Source organism: Lacerta agilis, chromosome 15, assembly GCF_009819535.1.
Source record: "Lacerta agilis isolate rLacAgi1 chromosome 15, rLacAgi1.pri, whole genome shotgun sequence".
Taxonomy (NCBI): Eukaryota; Metazoa; Chordata; class Lepidosauria; order Squamata; family Lacertidae; genus Lacerta; species Lacerta agilis.
The window spans coordinates 32,372,795-32,385,527 of record NC_046326.1 but is presented as its reverse complement, the minus strand read 5'-3'; positions in this window follow the sequence as shown (position 1 = coordinate 32,385,527).

Sequence of the window (12,733 nt, the reverse complement as noted above, 5' to 3'; positions counted from 1 at the left end):
ACTCCTGGTGGTTTCCTAATAGCCAAGTTGCTCCAGCATTAGCGTCGCCGAGCTCCTTTTGTCCTCACGGTCTGATTATGCCTGCTAAGACATTACAGCAATTTTTAAAAAGCAGGTTTGATGCCTCTGTGGGGAAAAGAAAGAGAGAGCAAGAACACTCCTGAGCGCCACCAAAATGAACGACTCTCTGCATGACATTGAAAGGTAAAGACATTTCAAAGGGAGGGGAAAGAAAGTGTTCTCACCAAGCGTGTAGCAGGTTTCAGGAGCAGAGCAACCCACGAAATCTCTGCAAGCAAATAAATTAGGGTGTCGGTATTTTGACATTTGAAAGGGGGGGTGAGATATAGACTGGTCAGGAGACTTCCAGCACAGTTCAGGCTTCTAAGCTCAGTTCTCTGTCTAGCTTGCCTAGGGAGACTGGATATTTTAAATGTGAGGGCCTGAAGACATGCACATCACCAAAGAACAGAGACAGGGAGAAAATGCAACACACACACACCCAAAAAATAGATGACAAAGAATGTCGTTCTATAGGTATGGAATTTGCACAAGTTGGTTTAAATAAATAGATGCACATTAAAACAAATTGCCTATTGAATTGTGAATAGCCTTCCAAAGATTTTGGGGTATTTTTAACTGAAAAGCAGCCTCGGAGGCTGGATTCAGGTGAAGAAAAACAACATGGAAGGAAATGCTTCATCCATTGCTTTCAAGCCGTTGCTAATTTTTGCATCTTTCCCCGTATACAAAGAAGGGCCATATGGAGAATGGAATTGTTATTAATAATAAAAATTTTCCAAGTGGAGCAGGGGAGAGCAGGTCAGCAGTAGCGGGAGTTTAATTGCAAAAAAGGGGGGCCGTGGGGAAAGGGTCAAGCGTACCATCTCTCAGTGCTGCTTCTCAATTCAAACTGGCAGGTTTCAGAGGTCCCATCTTCACCCCTACCACAGGTGGCATCCCTAACAGGTGGCTATCTAACCTCTGCTTAAAAACCTCCGAGGAAGGAGAGTCCACTACCTTCCAAGCAAGTCCGTCCCACTTTCTAACAGCTCTTACTGATGTTTAGTCGGAATCTCCTTTCCTGTAACTTGAACTTACAGCAAGCTTGTTTTCTCCTTCTGCGGAGGATAGGACACAAACTAATGACTTTGTGTTGTATCCTCCGGAGCGGGAGAAAACAAGCTTGCTCCATCTTCCATGTGACAGAGATTTGAAGATGGCCATCATATCTCATCTCACTCTCCTCTTTTCCAGGCTAAACATACCCAGCTCCCTCAACTGTTCCTCATAAGGCTTTGTTCCCAGACCCTTAATCATCTTGGTCTGCCCTCCATATAAATGGAATAAACAAATGATTTGTCTACCAGGAGGAATCCGCTGAGAAGGTTATATCTGTGCCTTTAAACAGAGCGCCATGTGCCATTTTCCCATCTAAGCCCAGCTGCCAGTTCTGATTACACAGAGCATTTCTTGAAAGAGAAACACTTTCCAGTAATCTTGCTAACCGTCACACCTTTTCTGGCATATACAGGTCACTTTTAGGTAGCAGTTCAGTCTGCCAAGGTCTTTCTCATTCATGAAGTGGGATAGATAGTTGTCATTACCGCCTTCCTCCTTTCGAGAGCCTAACTAGACGTTTCAGGGGGTGCGTGGTGGCTGCCAGCATCTACTGAAAGAAGACTAACAAATGTGTATCTATTACCTGCTCCACGAGCTAATCGCGGAGAAAAGACCTAGGTGACCTTAAGCGCACACACAAGGGTTGCAGAAATACCCATTTGCAGGTAGCTGTGGACGGCCCAGCTTGGACAGAGCAGAGAGAAGAACCCGAATTATCTTATCAGTTGCTTTGATGTCTTCCTTTCCCTGAAGCCAAGTTCCATCACTAGAGCAGGCAAGACTCCTGAGGATTTTAGGAGAGGGTCCAATTACGGTAAGTGGCAGCAGAGTATGTTCACAGTCACAGAGCTGAATTCGTACCCTTCCTCTCTTTATCCTTGCTCACTCTGCTGCCCGCTCTGCACCACCTTGGGGCAGGGACCTGCCCTCTTGTTCTTACGCCGTAGTATGCCAAGAATCTGAATGTTGTACAGAGGATGGCATCAATGGTACGGTCACCTCCGAGGCAGAGATGAGAAGAGCCCATTGTTTTGGGGGAGGGGGAGGGGGAGGAAACAACCCACCTCCTCTGTGGAGCCGAAGGCAAGCGGATTCGTGCAGTTAATTAATTCCCAATTGATGTTTACATAGTGGCAGGGATAATATCGACAAAAATATTTATGAATTGCAGTGCGAAGACCACTCCATGCAAAGAGCAATAGATTTCAAGAACAAATATAAATATGGATTAAACAGCTGAAGATTGGGTTAAAAACAGTGGATTAACCTCAGGCACCTCAAGCTTTACCCAGAGATAAAAGATTGACAGCAGTCCTGAAAGATGTTCCGTTCTAGTTTAGCAGATCACCCGAGAGGGAGGAGGAACAGCAACTGAGCAGCTTACCAGAAACCCTTTGCTGTCTGTCTGTCTGGGCTTATCATAGAATTGTAGGGTCATCTAGTCCAACTCTCTGTAGTGCAGGAATCTCAGCTAAAGCATCCATCACAGGTGACCATCCAACCTCTGCTTAAAAACCTCTAAGGAAGGAGAGTCCACCACCTCTTGTGGGAGTCTGTTCCACTGCCAAACAGCTCTTACTGTCAGAAAGTTTTTCCGAATGTTTAGTCAGAATCTCCTTTACTGTAACTTGGGATCTATTGGTACGGGTCCTAGCTTCCAGAGCAGGAGAAAACAAGCTTGCTCCATCTTCTATGTGACAGCCTTTTAGATATATGAAGAGGGCCATCATATCTCATCTCAATCTCCTCTTTCCCAGGCTAAACATACCCAGCTCCCTCAACTGTTCCTCCTAAGGCTTAGTTTCCAGACCCTTGATCATCTTGGCCTTCCTCCTCTGCACACGTTCCAGCTTGTCTTTATCCTTCTTAAATTGTGGTACCCAGAACTGGATACAGTACTCCAGGTGTGTTCTGACCAATGCAGAATAGAGTGTTACTATTACATCCCTTGACCTGGACACTAGACTTCTGTCGAGGCAGCCTACAATAGCATTAGCTTTTTTTGCTGCTGCATCACACAGTTGACCCATGTTAAGCTTGTGGTCCGCTAAGACCCCAATATCTTTTTCACATGTACTACTGGCAAGCCAGGTGTCCCCCATCTTATATTGGTGCAGCCGGTCATTCCTGCCTGTTAAGTATTATTGTTTAATTGATGCTGAAATTGGAATGGCTATGTGTATCACTGAAAGGTTTAACATTGGAATACTCCCTAAGTGTAGAAACCTAGCCTTGGTCAGGAAGGTAGAGCAGCCTACTGTAGCCTGGTGCCCTGCAGATGTGCTGGACTGCAACTCCCATGCAGGAAGAGGTGCCTTTTGCCCATTGGAAGGGGTTGGGCAGAAGGCAGGGAGGCCAACTGTAGGTGGCGCCAGAGTCCATGACAAGCAGGGCCAATTAGAAGACTGAGAGGTGATATGATAGCCATCCTCAAATACCTGAATGGCTGTCGCATGAAAGATAGAACAGGCTTGCTTTCTCCTGCTGCAGAGGCAAGGACCCAAACCATTGGATTCAAGAAAGGAGATTCCAACTAAACATTAGAAAGAAACATTCTATGTTAAGAGCTAGTTACAAGTAGGTAGCCGTGTTGGTCTGCCATAGTCAAAACAAAGTAAAAATTTTTTTTTAAAAAAAATCCTTCCAGTAGCACCTTAGGTAAAGGGTAAAGGGACCCCAGTCGTGTCTGATTCTGGGGTTGTGGCGCTCATCTCGCGTTACTGGCCGAGGGAGCCGGCGTACCGCTTCCAGGTCATGTGGCCAGCATGACTGAGCCGCTTCTGGTGAACAAGAGCAGCACACGGAAACGCTGTTTACCTTCCCGCCGGAGCGGTACCTATTTATCTACTTGCACTTTGACGTGCTTTCGAACTGCTAGGTTGGCAGGAGCAGGGACTGAGCAACAGGAGCTCACCCCATCAAAGGGATTCAAACCGCCAATCTTCTGATCAGCAAGCCCTAGGCTCTGTAGTTTACTTTAACCCACAGCGCCACCTGGGTCCCATCCAGTAGCACCTTAGAGACCAACTAAGTTTGTTCTTGGTATGAGCTTTTGTGTATCTGAAGAAGTGTGCATGCACACAAAAGCTTATACCAAGAACAAACTTAGTTGGTCTCTTAAGGTGCTACTGGAAGGAATTTTTTTATTTTTTATTTTGTTTTGGCTATGTTAAGAGCTCTTTAGCAGTGGAACAGACTCTCTCAGAAGGTGGTGGACTCTCTTTCAGTGGAGGTTTTTGTTTTCCAACTCTACAATTCTATGACTCCATGATACTTGATCCCAGCTTTGTTCCCATTCTCCTGCTCTCTGCTGAGGTCTACAAGGGCAACACTGAGACTCAGGAGAAGACAGCTGACAGGCAGTGCCACTCCCTAGGCTGGTTGTAACTACATATGAAGGCAGGCAGGTGGGAGCTGGCTGGAGGCAGACTGTGGTTGGTGGGACAGTGTCCTGTTTAATGGACCAATCTTCACTGTCTACAGCAGGGGTAGGCAACCTAAGGCCCGTGGGCCGGATGCAGCCCAATCACCTTCTCAACCTGGCCTGCGGACGGTCCAGGAATCAGCGTGTTTTACATGAGTAGAATGTGTCCTTTTATTTAAGATGCATATCTGGGTTATTTGTGGGGCATAGGAATTCGTTCATCCCCCCCCCCAAAAAAAAAAATTAGTCTGGGCCACCACATGGTCTGAAGGACAGTGGACCGGCCCACGGCTGGAAAAGGTTGCTGACCCCTGGTCTACAGGGTATCAGGTTGGGGAAGGATTCCCTTGACATCTTCTCACCCCGCTCTAAGAAGCATGGATGGGAGATATGTTTTTGGGTTGTTTTTTTTAAACACAGAACCTGAAGCATGCAAGGAATTAGCCAAGTGGCAGGATGAAATACGATCTGGGCTTCATTCCTATAGATAGCCTGGCACACGAGGGGCAGAACGTGTGCGTAAGGGTTTAGTAATTGCCTCGAAAGATGGCATCCTGCCAAGCTCACTTCGGTCGTTCATCTCCAGGCGTTCTGAGTGCTGCACCGCATAGCTGGGGAATGGAATCCCGATTGGTGCCGGGAGGCCAATCTATACTAAGGTGCTGTAAACGCAGGCAAATGGAGAGTGGTCCACAGGGAATTTTGCTTATTTGGTAGGTGTTCCCGGCCCAATTGCTGGTGGCACATTAATACTGGGGAGGGGGAGCAGAGGAAGATGCAGCTGGAAAGGCTGCCAGGAACAACAAACGAGGGATGGGCAGGGCCTGCGCGTCCATTTAGGCGAACTAGGCAATTGCCTAGGGCGCCAAAATGGAGGGGGCGCTGGCTAGGCTTAGGCAGGACAGGCTAGCAACAGCTTCTCCGCTGTAGCGGAGAGGTGCTGCTTGCCCCCTACACCACCCCCGGCTCCCGCTAAAGCAGGCTTTGGTGGGGGGCGGGCGGCAGGACGGGCGAGCAGCAGCTTCTCTGCTACAGCGGAGAAACTGCTGCTTGCCTCTCCACCACCACCACCTCCCGCTAAAGCAGGCTTTGGTGGGGGGGCGGGGGGCTCCAGAAGGTGGTTCGCCTAGGGCGCAAGAAGCCCTAGCACCGGTCCTGGGGATGGGTAGAGTCAATCTGTTGCCAGCCCAAGCCAATTTCACATGTACTTCACTCCTAAGTCCATCCCATTTTTGGCATCAGCATATTTAAATAGTATCTCTCAACACAGGATTAATAAAAAACAAAACATATATGTTGGTAAAACAATGTCTGGAGGGCCACAGCTTCCCCTTTCATGGGGGACGGTTTTGGCTCTGGGTAGGGAGTTCCAGTTTCATAATTTAGGAGCCACCACTGAAAAGGCTCTCCTACAAAGTACCCAGAGAAATGCTTTCTCTCAAGATATTAGGTGATGGGGAGTCTCGGGAAAAGGGTGTGCTTCTAATTTAAGGAACAACTGCTCCCTGGTGTACTGATCAAAAAACCTTTTAGCTGATTAATCTGACTAAATGAGAGCCCCCTGATAACCCAAAGGGAAGGAACCCATATGGGGAAGATGCCAGAACATCTGCCTTGCAAGCAGAAGCTCCCAGGTTCAAATCCTGGCCTCTCTAGGTAGGACTGAGAAAGATTTCCTGCCTGAAACCCTAGAGAGCTGCTGCCAGTCAGTGTAGACAATACTGAGCCGGATGGACCAAAAGTCTGAGGTAGCTTCCTGTACTGCTATGGAGAGCATGTTTATCCTGGGATGGGCACCATATTGCTAAATGTGACTCTCTTGAACACGGCTGGTTCAGGGGAGCTGCCTTTCCCCTTCCAGAAAGGAGCCGCTTCAGTCGGCAGACACTGTCTGCAAGCATTTAAGGGCCCGTGGCTGAGCTATTTGGGAAGAAGGAATGGCAAGATAATTGAAATCCTCACCTGTTCTGGCACAGCTATTAAGCAACCCCACAGGGAGTTCCTTTAATTAGCCGCGCCGCAGTACCTAATTCAGTGGAGACCCTCGACGAGCTTCTTAATCAGGTCTCCACAAACAACACAGAGGAATGGCACTCTTCTGGGAAAGCTCCTGCCCGACTTTATCCTTTCCAGGCACAGAAGGCAACGGGCTTTTGACCCAAATGCGGTTGCAAGCTCAACTGTTTCCCACTGCTGTCCCGGTGGCCCTTCTCTGCCTCAGCCCAGCAAGAAGCACAACAAGATGGGGACATGTTGTGAGTACAAGAGTTGCCTCGGCCCAGTATACCTGAAGGAGCGTCTCCACCCCCATCGTTCAGCCCGGACACTGAGGACCAGCTCCAAGGGACTTCTGGCGGTCCCCACACTGCGAGAAGTGAGGTTGCAGGGAACTAGGCAGAGGGCCTTCTTGGTAGTGGCTCCCGCCCTGTGGAACACCCTCCCGTCATATGTCAAGGAAATAAACAACCACCTGACTTTTAGAAGAAATTTGAAGGGAGCCCTGTTTAGGGAAGTTTTTAACGTTTGATGTTTTATCGTGTTTTTAATATTCTGTTGGGAGCGGCCCAGCCAGATGGGCGGGATATAAGTAATAAGTTGTTGTTGTTGTTGTTGTTGTTGTTGTTGCAGGAGGGTGGACAGCTCTTCTGGCACCTCCTCTGTGGTCCTGGGGGCACCAGCTATAGGGGCAGAAGGGGCTTCAGCACCCTCAATATTTCTAGGCAGGGGGCTGAATCCCTACAATATTGGGAGTGGGAGGTGTGGAGGGCGATTTTCACACTCCTTGCTCCCCACCGGAACAGCTTCCAGGAAGGTGCTCTGGAGATCCTCAAAGGGACGCCTGCACGTCCCAGCAGGCCTGGTCGGATTTGGGGGAGGCATTGTGTGTGTGATGTTGTGCATGTGTGAGGGCACCCCCACAAATGTTGGGCTCAACTTGGCGCACCTGCAGGGAGTATAGAGTTTGCAGTGAGGTGAGCATTCCTTCTACACCCACTAGCTCCATTGTCGCCCACTCTCCTGCTCTCTGCCCCTGGGTCAGAACTGACCTGGGAAGCGGAGCTGCGGCCGGGCACAAGGGCCCCCAGGTGCAGCTCCTTCTTCTGCCGGAGCCAGGCTCCGATTAAGGAGCTTTTCATGGGGGCGCCTGGTCGTGCCTGCTCAAAAAATTGCGCCCGGAGCCATGGCGCCCCAGCCCCCCCCCCCAAGCTATGCTACTAAGCGAAGTTAATTCAGAACCCACTGGACTGCTTTGGGGTTGTACCTCCCCTTGAAGTTCCCCATTTTTTTTTCCATTCTTCTGCAAACCTCAGGTTTCCCTCTAGCCTCCTGACATCTCATTTGACACAGGCAGTGCCATGTCAGCTGCATAAGGAACGGCACCCACACCCTGAATGCTGGAAATAGAGGGAATGGAGATGAATCAGGCTGAAAGCCAGTGTGGTTTAGTAGTTAGAGTGTTGGAGTAAGACCCCAAGGAACCCGGGTTCCAATCCCCACTCAGCCATGAAGCTCACTGAGTAACCTCAGGCCAGCCACTCCCTCTCAGCCTCACCTACCTCACAGGGTTGTTGTGAGGATAGAATGGGGGGGAGGTCTATGTGCGCACCTTGAGCTCCTTGGAGGAAAGGTGGTTACCTTATTCAGATCTGACCCAGCTAGTTCCTTACGGAATTAGAGTAGAGCAGGAATGACCAAAGTCCGCTTCAGGGGCCTAATGTGGCCCGCCGGTCGGTTTAATCCGGCCCCTGTGGCAGTCTATCTCCTTGGGTAAAATCGTAAAAAAGCTCAACAACTTGAATCTTTCAAAAAGGTGGAAAGGTCAACAACTTTGGTCAGCCCTCACTTCATCAAATCTGCCCCGCTTTGGAAAGTTTCAGCACCCCTGGAGTAGAGAAAAGGCAGAAGAAAAGAATTTACATGTTAATCCATGGCAAAAAAAATTCGCTTTAGTTAATCTCGGGTCCCAAAAATGGATCTTCTAGTGTCAGATGGGCAGGGGAATAAGAATAAGAATAATACTCTGTCTCACTTTAGTTTAAACCAGATGTGGGAAACTTTTGGCCCTTTAGGCTGTGCACATTTAAAGCACATCTCCTCCCAGCTTGCAAAGGATCCCTGGGAACTGTAGTTCATTCGGGGGGGGCTGGGAATTGTACTTCTGTGAGGGGTAAACAATAGCTCCCAGATTTTGAGGAGGCGACTATGTTAAATGATTGGTGCGTCTGCAGTAGCAGATTAATTTCCAGGCACCTTGATGAGATTTACCAACACCAAAAAAGAGAGAGAATAGAGTTTGGAGGGGGAAAGAGATAGCCGGGCCATTTGCAGATATCTCATGAAACAGCTGCCCCTCTACACTTTTGTGTCACAGCTTAGTGCAACACGCATCAATTTGGAGGATTTCCTTTTGACCGACTGATCTCCTGTCAGCTTTCCAAATGGGAGGATTTTACCTGTATCTGCCAGGGTCGCTCCAGGTCAGGGGCAGCGATTTGGGCAGAAGCAAGCAAGCAGATTAAAGGCAAAAATGTGTGGTGGGTGGGTGTGTGCTGAGGATCCCATTTTGCTCAGCTAAAGAGAGCTCTCAGGAAAAGGTACTGCCTTTTCGAAAGCTGTGTCCTTTTCTCATGTTGTGCATAAATACAATGCAGAAAGTAACGTGGGGAAACAGCCAGTCTTCTTTCACAAAGAGGGTCTCCGTGGGACAACTGCTTCACTCCTGGGCCTCAGGACAGGATGAACCAATGGTCTTACTCAGTGTAAGGCACCTTCCTTGTTCCTAATGAAGTGTAGGTGGGCAAGACACAGCGATAACAGCAAGAAGCTTTATTGAACTACATAACTGGGAAACAGGGGCAACTGCTTATATACATTCCTGAAAGCCTGGGCCACTCCCACTCCCAGCGTGATTGGCTGTCTAAACTTCCAAGCTGCGAATCACAACTCAAGAGTTCAAAGGCCAATTGCAGAGGCCCAAATCCTGAAATGTTCTGTGATTGGACATCATGTATCGAATCAGAACAGAAGCTCAGATTCCTAACTCCAGACTCAAGCTCAGGCAAACACAGACCACTGAATACATAACACCAAATATGCATTAAATGCATTGAATCAGGCAGCAATTTGTGTATTAGGTAGGGATTGGGTAGAAATTCAGTTCTCATTTGAAGGCAAAGATATAAAATTCTCTCTTTTCGGAGGACTACGTGAACCCAAGCACAGCTATCCTTTGACATTCACACTTACGCGATTTTTGCAAGGCACTTCCCCAACCACCCAGTGTTGGTTGCATATATTAGGCAGGGAGTGTACATAAAAATGAATAGATTCGTGAAATTAACATGGAAAACTGTTATATTAGGGGAACTTGCTTGAAAAAAATGTTTAGGTCAGTCAAAACTGCATGCCGGAATGTATTAGGAGAAATGCAAACTATAATGCTGAACATTTTTCACAGGGACTTTTTAAAATTAAAAACAAATGAACATGGACTAATGCAAAAATGTGGGGAGCTGGACCTAAGGATGAAAAAAAATAGAAACTGAAACTGACACCATTCATCCCTAGCCCATACAAGATAGGACCAGGGCACACAGAAGAGTTTTTGCCAAAGGGGCAAAATGCAGCCGAGATGCGATGTCAAATTTGGGCAGTGATAGAACGTGAGGAGTCCAAGGGGAAACCAACAAGTTGGACCGAGGATTCGTATAGCTTGGCACTTTCTATGCTTCTCAAGTAGGAGATTAATTCTACTGGAAGTGGCCAGAAGGGATCCTTACTGTTCTTTGCCTGGCTGTCCCAGGCTTTGTACCCAAGCTCTGTTCAACTCAAAGCCCCCAGGGTTGAATCTGGAAACTTCTCTGTGCAATGCACAATGCTTGGATCCTGAAACATGTCCCACCGCACCTCCCCCAAGAAGGAGCTGCCATATACCAAGTAAATTTGGACGGCAGGCTGGCCTGTCTTACTTCCACTGGTTATGTTTTCTGAAGGAAGTTGTCACTTGAACAGCTCAGCTATGTTCCTGGCTCCTGGAGCCACCAGATTCCTTGGCAGCTTCGGAGACGGTGATGGCGGGTGGCCATGTGATTTGCATCCCACTTTGAATGTCACGCTCCAAAGTCAGTCCCAAAAGCTTCCCCCGCCCATCACCAGATGGAGGTTGCGTTGATAACCGTTCATGCCTCTCCTTTCCCTGATGAGAGTGTTTTTTTGCGAAGGGGAGGAGGCAGCTCTATGACACAGGAAGCTCCCCTTGGACTTCTCCTTCGTGCCGGACGTAACTGTTGTTTTCTGTGCCTGCAAAACCAAAAGATCCCATGTTAGGAAAAAACATCACTTTGAGAAAGGTCTAGACTGCTGTTTCTCAAAACAGGGGTGGGGCAGAGGAAGGGGGCGTGGCAGGTGCGGACTGCCCTGGGTGTCACCACTGGGGGGGGACGGGACACAAAATGTTGGGTGGCCCTCGACCACAGGGCCTGCAGCGCGCCCGAGCCATGAGTCTCTCCTGGGAGAGACGCGGTGGCTTGGGCGCACGCAGGCTCCGCGCTGCCCAAACAGTCCGCCTGCTGCCTCCCCCCCCCAGCTGTAAGGTGCCTGAGTGGGAGGAGGCAGGCTGACTCTGGAGGCCCCGCGGTGCGCCCCACCCCTATGAGCAGCTCGCCTCGCCCCTGGGCGTGCTGCCCCAGGCACCCAAGCAGCTTCCTTCGCCACTGGGGATGGAGCACTTTCAACTCCAGAGCTACTGCTGAACCACAATCTCGCTGGCCACTGGCAATCCTGACTGGGGCTTGAAAACCCTCCAAGTGTCCCTATTTTCCTGGATTTGCAGAAGCCCAGTTTCTGATTTGATCCCAGAATGTTCCGCTTTTCCTTTGGACATCCCTATTTTCATTGGATAAATGTTGGAGGGTATGGAGTTATGCGAAACCCCCCACCCCACCCCACCCCGAGCCAAGGAGATAAGTAACTATACAACTTTTAGAATATATCTGAAGGCAGACCTGTATAGGGAAGCTTTTTTTAAAAAAAAAAAAGTTTTAAGTTGAAAGCCGCCCAGAGTGGCTGGGGCAACCCTGTCAGATGGGTGAGGTATAAATAATAAAATTATTATTAGTATTATTATGGAATAGGATGTCCCCATTACCATCGGAGAGCCGTTGGAGGGTATGGGCTTATGGGGTTCAGCATCTTGGAGGGCACCAGGTTCCTTGCTTTAAAACCTTTCATGAAAAGGCTGCCTTAGCTCCTTTCCTGGAATGCTTTCGATATATTCCGAACACACTTTTCAATGGGAGTTTTAGAGAGGAGAATGTCCTCCTGGGGATTCCCAAAACTGCTTGATAAGGAGAGCGCCAGAACCTGGTGGGTTTCGTTCACGCTACGGTTGTCAAATTAGCATCTCCTAGCGAGAAAGCTAATATTATCTCCTGTTACTTCTGCTGCAAAGGGGCTGCTCTGTTCATATCTTTTAGAAGAATGTAAGGAGACCCCTGCTGGATCAGGCCAATGGCCCACCTAGTCCAGCATCCTATCCCTTCAGTGGCCAACCACATGCCTGTGGGAAGCCCGCAACCAGGATTAGAACACAAGAGCACGCTCCCCTTCTGCGGTTTCCAACTGGTATACAGAAGCATACTGCCTCCAAAGCTGGAGGCCAGGGACGCCAACTGCTAGGGGCAGAACCCGCCTGGGGTTCCCCAATATATTTGGGAGGGGGCTGAGGCCCCCCAATGTAAAAAAAAATCAGGGGGGGGAGACCAATTGTGAAGCCGAGCGCTGAGTGGCAAGCCCTGGCTGGTGGCAGTGGCAGGAGGAGGAGCCTGCAGCCATTGAAGCCGTGCCGCTGCTGGGCTTGGGTCCACTCCCTGGCTCCTCCCAATGTCCTGACGTTGCACACATGACTTCACATGCAGCGTCACACACACCCTGCAAACTCCCTCGCAACCTGCCGCCTCTGGTGGAAGCTGAACATAGCTTTCAGGTTTAGTAGGCCGTGACAGCTTTATCTTCCATGAATCTGTGTACAACAGAGGACAACAGGGGGGGGATAAAGAAGCCATGTAGCAGGGCCCTCCCGCTCAAGCCCCCCAATTCAGGGCCAGGACCTTCCATTGAGACACTTGGTTGGGAAGTCTCGTAGCTGCCCCCTTACTTGGCTCAGGGTGAGGAGGTGGCCCAGGGAGG